The sequence below is a fragment of the Sitophilus oryzae genome, unplaced genomic scaffold, assembly GCF_002938485.1.
Source record: "Sitophilus oryzae breed Bouriz unplaced genomic scaffold, Soryzae_2.0 scaffold_1218_pilon_pilon, whole genome shotgun sequence".
Taxonomy (NCBI): Eukaryota; Metazoa; Arthropoda; class Insecta; order Coleoptera; family Curculionidae; genus Sitophilus; species Sitophilus oryzae.
The window spans coordinates 973,975-984,220 of record NW_022145858.1 but is presented as its reverse complement, the minus strand read 5'-3'; positions in this window follow the sequence as shown (position 1 = coordinate 984,220).

Genomic DNA, 10,246 nt, shown 5'->3' with positions numbered 1-10,246 from the left:
AATTGTAAAACAATAAGTTTGTAATAATAACTCGGAATAATTATTAAAAACTGCTCATCGCGTTATAGATGTCGGCGTCTTTACCCGTTTAGCTATAGTTTGATTTCAGATAATGCAGATTTTAATGTGCCATTTATGTTTTTTATTGGAATTATTATTTTTAACATATTTTGTATACTCTATGAAGTGATTTTAAGAAGTGCTACTGTTCATTTTTCAATTATTAAAGTGCCTATTTAGATACATTTAAAATTAATTAATTGGTGTAGTATTTGTATTATGGGTTTGTTTATTTTTTATGAAATGTATTTTTTTCTTATTAAAATAAACATAGCTTACTAAATCACTAGCTAGCCATTTTTAAATACAAGGTGTTAATTAAGTATCTGGGCAAACTTCAGGAGGTGATTTTTTGAGTGTTTTTAAGGTAAAAAGTTCATATAAACATGTGTCCGGAAATGTATAATTTTAAAGATACAGGGGTGTCAATGTGTTTTCTAATAGACCTTTTTTATTAATATCTTCAAGATCCGGCCGATTTTGTTGAAATTTCGCCGTGTTGTGAACTTTGATAAGTTAGCACTAATTAAAAGATAATTATTTACAACAATATTCAAACGATAAAATCTTATCCCAATAAAAAATATTTGGCACCGCCTTGGATTCATTTGTTCTCACCTGTTGGCGGTGGAAACCATGCAAGCTTTTTCTTTGTCCTAAGTTGTTAATTAAAAAAATAATAATCATTTAAAAAAAATATAGGTCCTAATAGCCTAAATTTTATCCTTGTTTATAATATATACAAGGATTTTATCAAAATGTATCAGCAGATCCGATGAGACCCGAGTTATTATATGTTTTGGAACTTAATGATTTAATTAATTATTCCCTTTAATGCATCGATTGTGCGCATTATCCTACGCGCCAAGAAAAAATATTGCATTAGTCTAAATTTATTATTTATGTTATTCCGCTCTTTCACGTATAATTTGCCTCTTGCTTCTCATACGGAAAGAGTTAGATTTTAATAGCCCAACTTTACCTAACAACCCATGCCTTGACGCATATTCTTCTTTATAATAATATCGGCTTTCCCAGACTAAACATCCATATCCATAAAATAGTTGACCCACACACACTAATAAGACCTCATTTCGGCCCTCGAACGGCCTTGCGATCGACTTACGTGTTGACAAGTTGATTAGGCAGGTTATTGAACTCATGTTGCCTCTAGCATGTCGTTTTTTCAAAAATGGGTCCCATATAAACGCGGCCAGAAGTATTTTCAATACTAGAAATACCTTAGATTATTTACTTTTTTTGTTTTCTGAACATATAACATCATTTGAAAATATAACATCACTTTAGGTTGAAATATGTTTGTCCAACAATCTGATTACATGGGGTTTGAGGAATATTAAATGGTTGTCCATACACACGTCCTCTGTTGTTCCATGGGTTGTTTCTCCTGTTTCACTGCCAGTAATGTTGTTGGGACTGATCAGATGGTGGTGATAAAATTGGTTGCTGGGTCCGATCGGACTGTGGTGACATCATTGGTTGTTTGGACCGATCGGAATGTGGTGACACCATTGGTGTCTGTACCGCTACGCTACCGCTTGTAGAAGTGGCAGATGATTGTGGCCTGGTATTTAGGTATTAACTTTCTGCCTTTATAATTGCATCCATTATCTCTTGTTTAACTCTGAGCTGCAGATAGCGTGGTAGGTTTTTGGTGCTTTCGCAAGCACTTGCAAAAAATTCACAGTCCTTTACAAAGATGCAACCGGGGGGGCATTGAAAATGATGAATAAAAACGTAAAAATATGATTAGTGTTAATATGAGTGTATTACATACATATGTTTAAATAACGAACTTAACAAAAAACAACAGATTTAAAGATTCACTGAAAAAGTAGTAATGTTAACATTAAATAAAACATTATCAATAATAATTAAGCGATCGCACCTATCCGTAAAACAAGCAAGCAAAAAAAACTCGAAAAAAACAAAATAACATACAAAACATCAGGTTAACATGATGACAGATCATGATCAATGACAGATAAATAATTCTTACGGAAAGTTACACTTTACGATATAATTTTTTAACTGTTAAAGGCAAACCCCATTTAAACACAAAACTTTTTAATACCTACTACTGTATCTAAGACTTTTTTTTAAATTACTAAATTCTTAGCCACGCTTCTGTTTTTCTTGGCTGTTGTGCGTCACGTCACAGATTAACAGGCCCACGTTTGCACCACAAGGCGATGCTGCAGACCACTAGGTAGACCGGTCGTAGAAATTTATGTTATACAACTTGTAGTCAATCTACACAAATATCAAAAACTTTTTTTCTTTTAAAATGTGTTCAGATTTTGTAAAAAGTATAAGTCAAAATCGCAAAACTTAAATTTGATATGAGTTTCTTAGTTTTTAACTAATATAGTGGCGAATTACAAAAATTCCTTTTCAATGAAAATTAATGAGTTAAATAAAATAATTTAATAAATTACTAGCTTTTTCTCGCGACTACGTTCGCGTTACACCTCAAATCGTTTCTTTATTTATTAAGAGCACTAATACTCCCTTTATAGGTTATTTTTTATTCTTTGAAGGATAATTGAGGAACATATACCGTATGATCGAAAAAAAACGGCGTCCAGTTGGCTGGGAAATGAACATCAATGACATTTCCCATATAAATGTACATATAAAATGATAGCGATCTTCATTCCATAGCCATCGCTGACGCCGTTTTTTCTCGATCATACGGTATTTCGTTATGATGTCACTAAATAAACCCTTGTATAAAATTTTATACTGTCTGGTTTATAATGTTATAGTATTGCATTTTCGTACAGCAAACTTTCATTCCCTATTCTACTCCCTAAGGGTATAAATTTCATAAATTCGCTTTACCTTTGTGCCAATTTTTATGTGTATAATCCAGAGGTCACCAAGTTTTATATAAATTTTTACTAACTTTACCCATTTGGTTGATGAATTTCAAAAATTTCTTCTAATTCTTTTTGTAGGATTTCATTCTTCTAGACCAAATAGTAAGGAATTTTCATACAACAAACTGTTCCGAGATAATTTTACTCTCTAAGAGGATGAATTTCCTAAAATCGCTTTGTGTAGCTAATTCACTAATGTCGTTTAAACGAACCTTTGTGCTAATATTTATGTATCTAAAGCTGGCGGCATGAACTCACTCTAAAATATCTAAAAACGTAATATATAATCTAACTGACACACCACTGACAATGACAAATAATTTATTTCTGGAGGTATTGTGTGTAGGTGTTTTTCAGGTATGTTTTAGTATTTAGTCGTTTTACACAAAGAAATAGCCATTAAGCACTATAAAAATACTTCATAACAAATCTACACATATATACCTTTCATTTAAAAAAAGAATCATCAAGATTGGTAAAGCGGTTTCGGCGGGATGGATGCAACAAAAAAACCCTTTGAGCTTTTATATATGTATGGATTAATTATTTTTCCAACATATTTTACTTTGCAAATTTTTATAAATATTCAGACTCGCCAATATCGTACTCCACCGTGTCCAGCCTGTTTAGCCAAACGTAGGCCGATTCCTCTTCGGCGGCGTCGTGACCCTGGCCGAAGGAAGAGTCTTGAAGACGCTCATCCGCGCATAGGAATAAGTTGACTGCGTAGCGTATTGCGTATTAATCGATTCTGAAACTTTCTATCTCGTGTATAACATGTTACGCAAGTTTATTATTTTAATCTCGATTTTAATAGATAAATGTGTGAAATGCCACCTGAATATCTTCCGCCATGACATGTTTTTACTTTTTTGTTATGGTAAAGTGATTTGTATAAACTTTATTCAATAACGTATATTTTCCTCCATTTGTGATTTTTTAATTTTAAGCGAAAATTAAGTATAACATTTTAGGAAAAAGAAACACTGTAATATTTAAAAGAATAAGAAGAAATTAGTCTTATTTTGAAAGGAAAATATAGAAAAAACTCTTTCTATAGAAAAAGTCTTTATACTAACCAGAATCCGGTGACATATACGCGGTCTCACCGGAAACATTACTTATTACTTCGCATAACTTGAAGAATATCTACTTTTAATAATGAACACTTCAGAAATACACCAGTAAAAACATTTATTATTTGAGATTAAAACTCGAATTAAATTATAAATATTAGTTACCTATGTTGTTATAGCTTTTATAGGCCTGTTTAACGACTTAATAAGTTACCTAGCGAAAAAATCTGTGCGCGTACCTACCACTATTGTTACAGGTTAATTCGTTAAAGAAATATGTTACACAAGTTAAAAACGCTAAAATTTTAATGGTATTACTTGTGCATTATTGGCCTTATAATGTAATTTGTTGGAATTATATCTTCTTTAAATATAATTAGACTTTTTAACGACTTTTAAGTTACCTAGGAAAAAATCTGTGCACGTACCTACCAGTATTGTTACAGGTTAATTCGTGAAACAAATGTGTTACATATTATTCGTGGTATTAGTGGTATTATATTGGAATCAGCTTGGCATTAGTGGGGCATTATATGAGAAATTTTGGTATTTAATTTGTATTTTTGGCATTACTTTGGCATTAGTATACAGACATTTGTCAGCGGTTTACTCCTTGTAGATAATCAAAAAGTTTTTTGATAAAATTTGCTTTTCATGTCAGATCATTTCTATGAAAAATTACATTAGATTTTTATTAAAGACGCTGGGTAATTAAAACATTGACTAATAAACCTTGTCCACTTTAAATACGGGGTCACGAAATATCCTCCTTGGAGTGTTTGGGTTAAGGGGTGTATAATAAATTAATCGTTGTTTTATAATAAAAACCATAAAACATTTATTTGTGAGTAAAATAATGCAATGGTTGGATATCTCTCCTTTATAATTCGGTGACTAAAAATACACTAAAATAATTAGAAAAAAAATCTTGTACTTATTTAGTAATTACGTCAATATTAATTAATTGACTTTCTAGTCTATTTTATTTTATGTACAAATATATTATTAAATTTTAAGCATTAAGTAATAAAACACTTTGTGCCCTCTTATATCGTAAAAGGTTACGAAATATACTCCTGGTTACACCCCTTACAGAAAACAGTGTAAGGGGTGTAAATAAATTGTATAATCACTGTTTTTTATAATAAAAACTATAAAATATTTCTTATTTGTGAGATTAAAAAAACAAAACAATGCATTGGTTAAAATAAGTACATTCAATACTGTTTTCAATTGTTAATTCAATAATGTGTTATAACATAATATAGCCATTACTATTATACTATTATTATTAAAATAATATGTGTGTAACATATTTCTTTAACGAATTAACCTGTAACAGACATTTATATGCCCAGTATATTTTTGTTTAACAAACCAATCAGGAAAAATCCAAAACCTACCGTTATAGGAGGTATAAGACGATTAAACTTATATAATGACAACTACTTATCGGATAACAAATTAATTACTACTGTCAGCTAGTTCAGCTACTGTCTAGGTAGAATTTACCTAGAGTACCTACACCTACCTATGATGATGTAGGTAGATTAAAGCTTATTTTGACGTTACCTCTCACTTCGGTGTCACAAGCTGAATTTTTCAGGGATGGAAGTACAGTACATCACAGTACATGATATGGGGACCCTTATTCCGAAAGTAGTACAAAATTAAACAGGGTAAAAAGGCACTATCATCAAAAATCGATATATTAATACCACCGTATAGAGAAAACAAATACTTATTTTTTGATCCAGTACAGAATAAAGTCTTCGTAGGGAGTAATTTTTTATAATTATTTACAAAAAAACATTTCCATTAGCGCTTATGACCAAAAAAAAACTTTAAACATGAATAATCATTTCAATCATGCGAAAATTTGGTTTAAAAATAGAGATTTTTTTTTAATATAACTTTCATTTAACGAAAAACGAAGGCCTAAATGAAAAAAAGAAACAATTTAAAAGTTTCGCTCATGTCTTGACAAGGTATCAAAGCAAACCCCATATTTTTTGCTTTTAACTAATAAAGATATATCTATAAACAATTAGCGATGTAATGGTTTTTGCGCGCGCTGGCCGACTGCCGCCGCTGCGCCGAGATTTCCTATACCCTTGTATATATGACGTCATGGTGTTGCAAATGTAGCATTTTAATTCGATTTGGGCTCCCTTATATAGGATAACAGAAACATTTTCAATGTTAAAAGTAATCGAGCTCCCCATTTTTGTTTTTATTGCTCTCTTTCTTACTTAGAAATGTTATAACTTTTTGAACTCCATCATCTTGTTTCTGAACGTTCTTCCTGTTATTTTTTAAAGATTTGTTATAACGTGGACTTTGGTTGTTTAATGTAGAGTTAGACTGGTCATCTTCTAACGCATTTTCTTACTCTTCATGCTGCCCCTGTGTAAAAATATAAATTTATTGCACGTTTTATTTGCTACTTTTAATTTACCTTCTTAGCAATGTATCCGATGCAAGAAAAGACGTAGAACTCTTCGTACTTCCAAGGTTTTATGCACTCCTAAACCACTTACCCCCGGGAAGGTTTCTGGATAGGTTACGTATCTTTACTAAGCCTATGGATACCGACATTCGTACAAATGCATGGATTCTGGATGAATTGGCGAATGCTCTAACCATATGACATTGCAACCAATGCCATTCGGACAGATTCGAGCTCTAACGGAGTCAAACGCCCGTCGGTTGGGATGTGTTTGATTTGCCGCTCACCGAAAAATACTCTATACGCTTTTTATCTTTCTCACTTTTTTGGACTCTCCTTTACCGAAAGAAGAGCAAGAAAGACAGCAATATAATACTAAGAATTTTTTTACTGTCAAATCAAATGCAACCTCAGTTTCGTTTATTCAGTCTCTACTCTGTCTTTGGTTTATTGTTGAATCTTACCTTTTGGTAAGGCTGGATTCTGGAATTTTAATACCGAAGGCAAAGTGTCGAGACTGATCATTGACTGTGGTAGTAGTTTGTATTTTTAAATTTAAATTGCGCGGGTTATGTCGGGTATACAGGTTTCTGTTAGGTTATGACAGACTTATTTATAATATGTCAATGTCTTTAGGTTGGATGCACTGCTGTCTCTGTACTTGGCACAGTTTTTAAATATACAAAAAGAAATAATGAGTTTTATTAAAGAAAAACGAACATTAAATACGTTAGATTTTTTCGTCAAACGTATAAAATATGACGGGGTTAGTACTAGTAGTGGTATAAGTGGTAGTGGCGATGGGGTAAGAACTAAACACAGGTTTCATAGTTGACTCCTATTGATGTAGATACTAGCGAGTATTATGTACCTAGTAAAGTAGTCGAGGAGATCTTGCTTTAAAAAAAATAGCTATAACTAAAAAGACATAAATTAATGCTAAAGATTTTTAGTAGTTGTAGAAATAAAAGGTTGATGCCTTAATTATTTTAGGTAAAAAATTACGAATCAGATAAAAATCCGCCTTTGAAATCTAGCGCCACTTGCAATGACCTAAAAAATATATCGTCAGAGGTTGTCAAGGAATTGTCGATTTTAAAGTGGACATCTTTGGTGGTAATTTTATAGATAATAGCTGTTTAAAAATATAGATGATTTTACAAAATATGAGATATTAGTAAATCACTGGAAACCTCCCAAGGATTATATTTTTCCATTTTATACCCATATGAAGAAAGGCTAAGAAGAAAAGAGAAAAATTAGTTATGATATGTTAAGCAAATTTTCTTGGCTAATTTTTTCTGAGAAAAGTAACGGGCTGTATTGCAAATCGTGTGTAGTATTTATATCTGGTTTCGAGGTTGGAGGGCAGAAAACAGTGCAACCTCAGAAGTTCGTTACGCGACCTTTGCAAACATATGCTAAACTGACTGGCAAGGATGGAGACTTAATTAAACATCAGTCAAATTTGTACCATTTGCGAGCAGAGGAAAAAGGTATATTCCCAGTTTAATTTATAAATATATCTATAAATTGAAAATATGCACTCCTTAATACTTATACTTTTGAGACATTATTTTCAAGAAAAATATTACTTTTCAAGTAAAATATTGAACCAGTGGCAATATTGCTATTATTAGAATTTAATTAGACATTCTTTTTAAATACTAAACTTATTCTAAGCATAAGATAAAAAACTGAAAATATATTTTATTTTAGCTAAACTATTTATTGCTACGTATAACGATAAAAGTTTAGAAGTTTATACAATTGATAAAAAAAGAAATAAAAAATTGGTCAAGTGCGAGTCGGACTCGCGCACGAAGGGTTCCCTACGATTCATTATCTGTTCAACATTAGACACTATTATAATAATTGTTTTTTTTCCGATTTAGCTGAAATTTTGAATGCGCGTATAAGTAATTAAAAAAAAATGAAGAAACACATTACTAAAAATTGTAATTAATCAATAATAAATATGTAAAAAGGAAAAATAATTATGTAAAAATAAGTAAAAACTAAAAAAAATTCACAGATTTTGCAACATGCGCAACCATCATAGGCGTATTGAAAATACCAGACACAAGTCGGCGGTTGTCGACAATCACGTGTTTTTTACATTTTATATTAACTTGTGGCGTCATTTGGAAGAGCTCAATAGAAATATAAAAGAACTAAACCTTGTTCGTTGGAAAGCAATTTGACATTCGTGACGTCAGCACTCCGGCAGTCTAACGTAAACGTATCATTGATCGCTATTCACAAATATATTCCAGATACGTATAGTGAACAAGTTTAACGTTCGCAACGTTAAATAATTTTGATATTTGATTTTTATCGTGATGGTTTTTTTTTAAAAGTGAAGAATTTAGTGAGGAAAATATTAATGATGGATATGAACGTGTGCGGATTCGTGATTGGTCACGATCACGGTCACGCCACTATGACGGGCTCCTATACCCACGTAGGAGCCCAACATATGCAAAAAGGGGGTCAGTTTAGCTTAAGTTTAGATTAGGTCTATATTTTTTATTAATGCAAAACCAACTAAAACCTAATTCTATTCTAACCTAAACTCGCTTCTTCTTTTGCATATTTCGGGCTATTACCTGGGTATTCCTAGGTTTAACCAATATTTGAACTTAGGTGTAAATTTAAATTTATGAATGCCCCATAAATTTATATTCGCCGTACAAAAAAATGCTTTTCACCAATTTTCACAATAACAATTAAAAATTATAAATCATAATATTTTTTATAGAAATGAGGGAATAAGGGTGAACGGGGTGCCGCGCCGGTAGACCAAGAAGATACTTGGAATGTAAATGTTAATTTATACTCGAATGGAGTTGCCTCACAGTATAGGCATATTTTGAACCCCTACCGTGCATAGTTAGTGTAGATAAAAGTAAATTAAAATATAGTTGGGCCCAACGATAATTTAGTTTGCAGCTTCTTTTCATCATACCTAATAAAAAACCGTCACAACCACTACTCATAGTATGGACTTATGTATTTTTAAACATCATTATGAAATTAAAAATACATAGGTGCCCATAATATGAGTAGCAGTATTTTTTTTTTTCGTTTCATCATAACGGATTTTGTTGTGCTGAAAATAAGCAGCAAAATATATTATCGATTGCAACAACTATACCTAGTTTACATTCAGTATGTCCAATTAATATAGAACATTATAAATATGCATACTTTTAAAAATTTGCTACCAATATATTTTGATAGTTGAGTTTTTGAAATTATTTGTTAGCTTCATAAACAAAACAGACCCATAATAATTCAAATCTTTATCATTCAGTACTTGAATGTAAAATGGAATTATGAAGTAATCTCACGTCAAAATTTTTTAAAATTATTGCATGCCTTATGTATTTGCAAAGTTAACAAAAATATTTCTTTGCATACCTTGCAATTAATATATTTAATCCAATTTATCAGTTCTGCATCATATCATATCCGAAATTTAGATTGTGTGTGACGCAACGAAGAGTTAAAGTGCAACGTGAACGACCAGAAAAATATCAAGTAAAAAAAATTGTTAAGTTTTAATTACTAGTTACGCAGTCCTTCCCCCCATATTAGCTTCGCTCTTGCCTAAAATCTATATTGTCTTTCCTAGCATTTTAAATATAAATGATTGAAACTCATACAAGTTTACCATAATTTAAACTTAAGATTATTATTATATTAAAACATAACACTTACGAAGTTAATAAATATTAACTATTTCTGCTTATTTT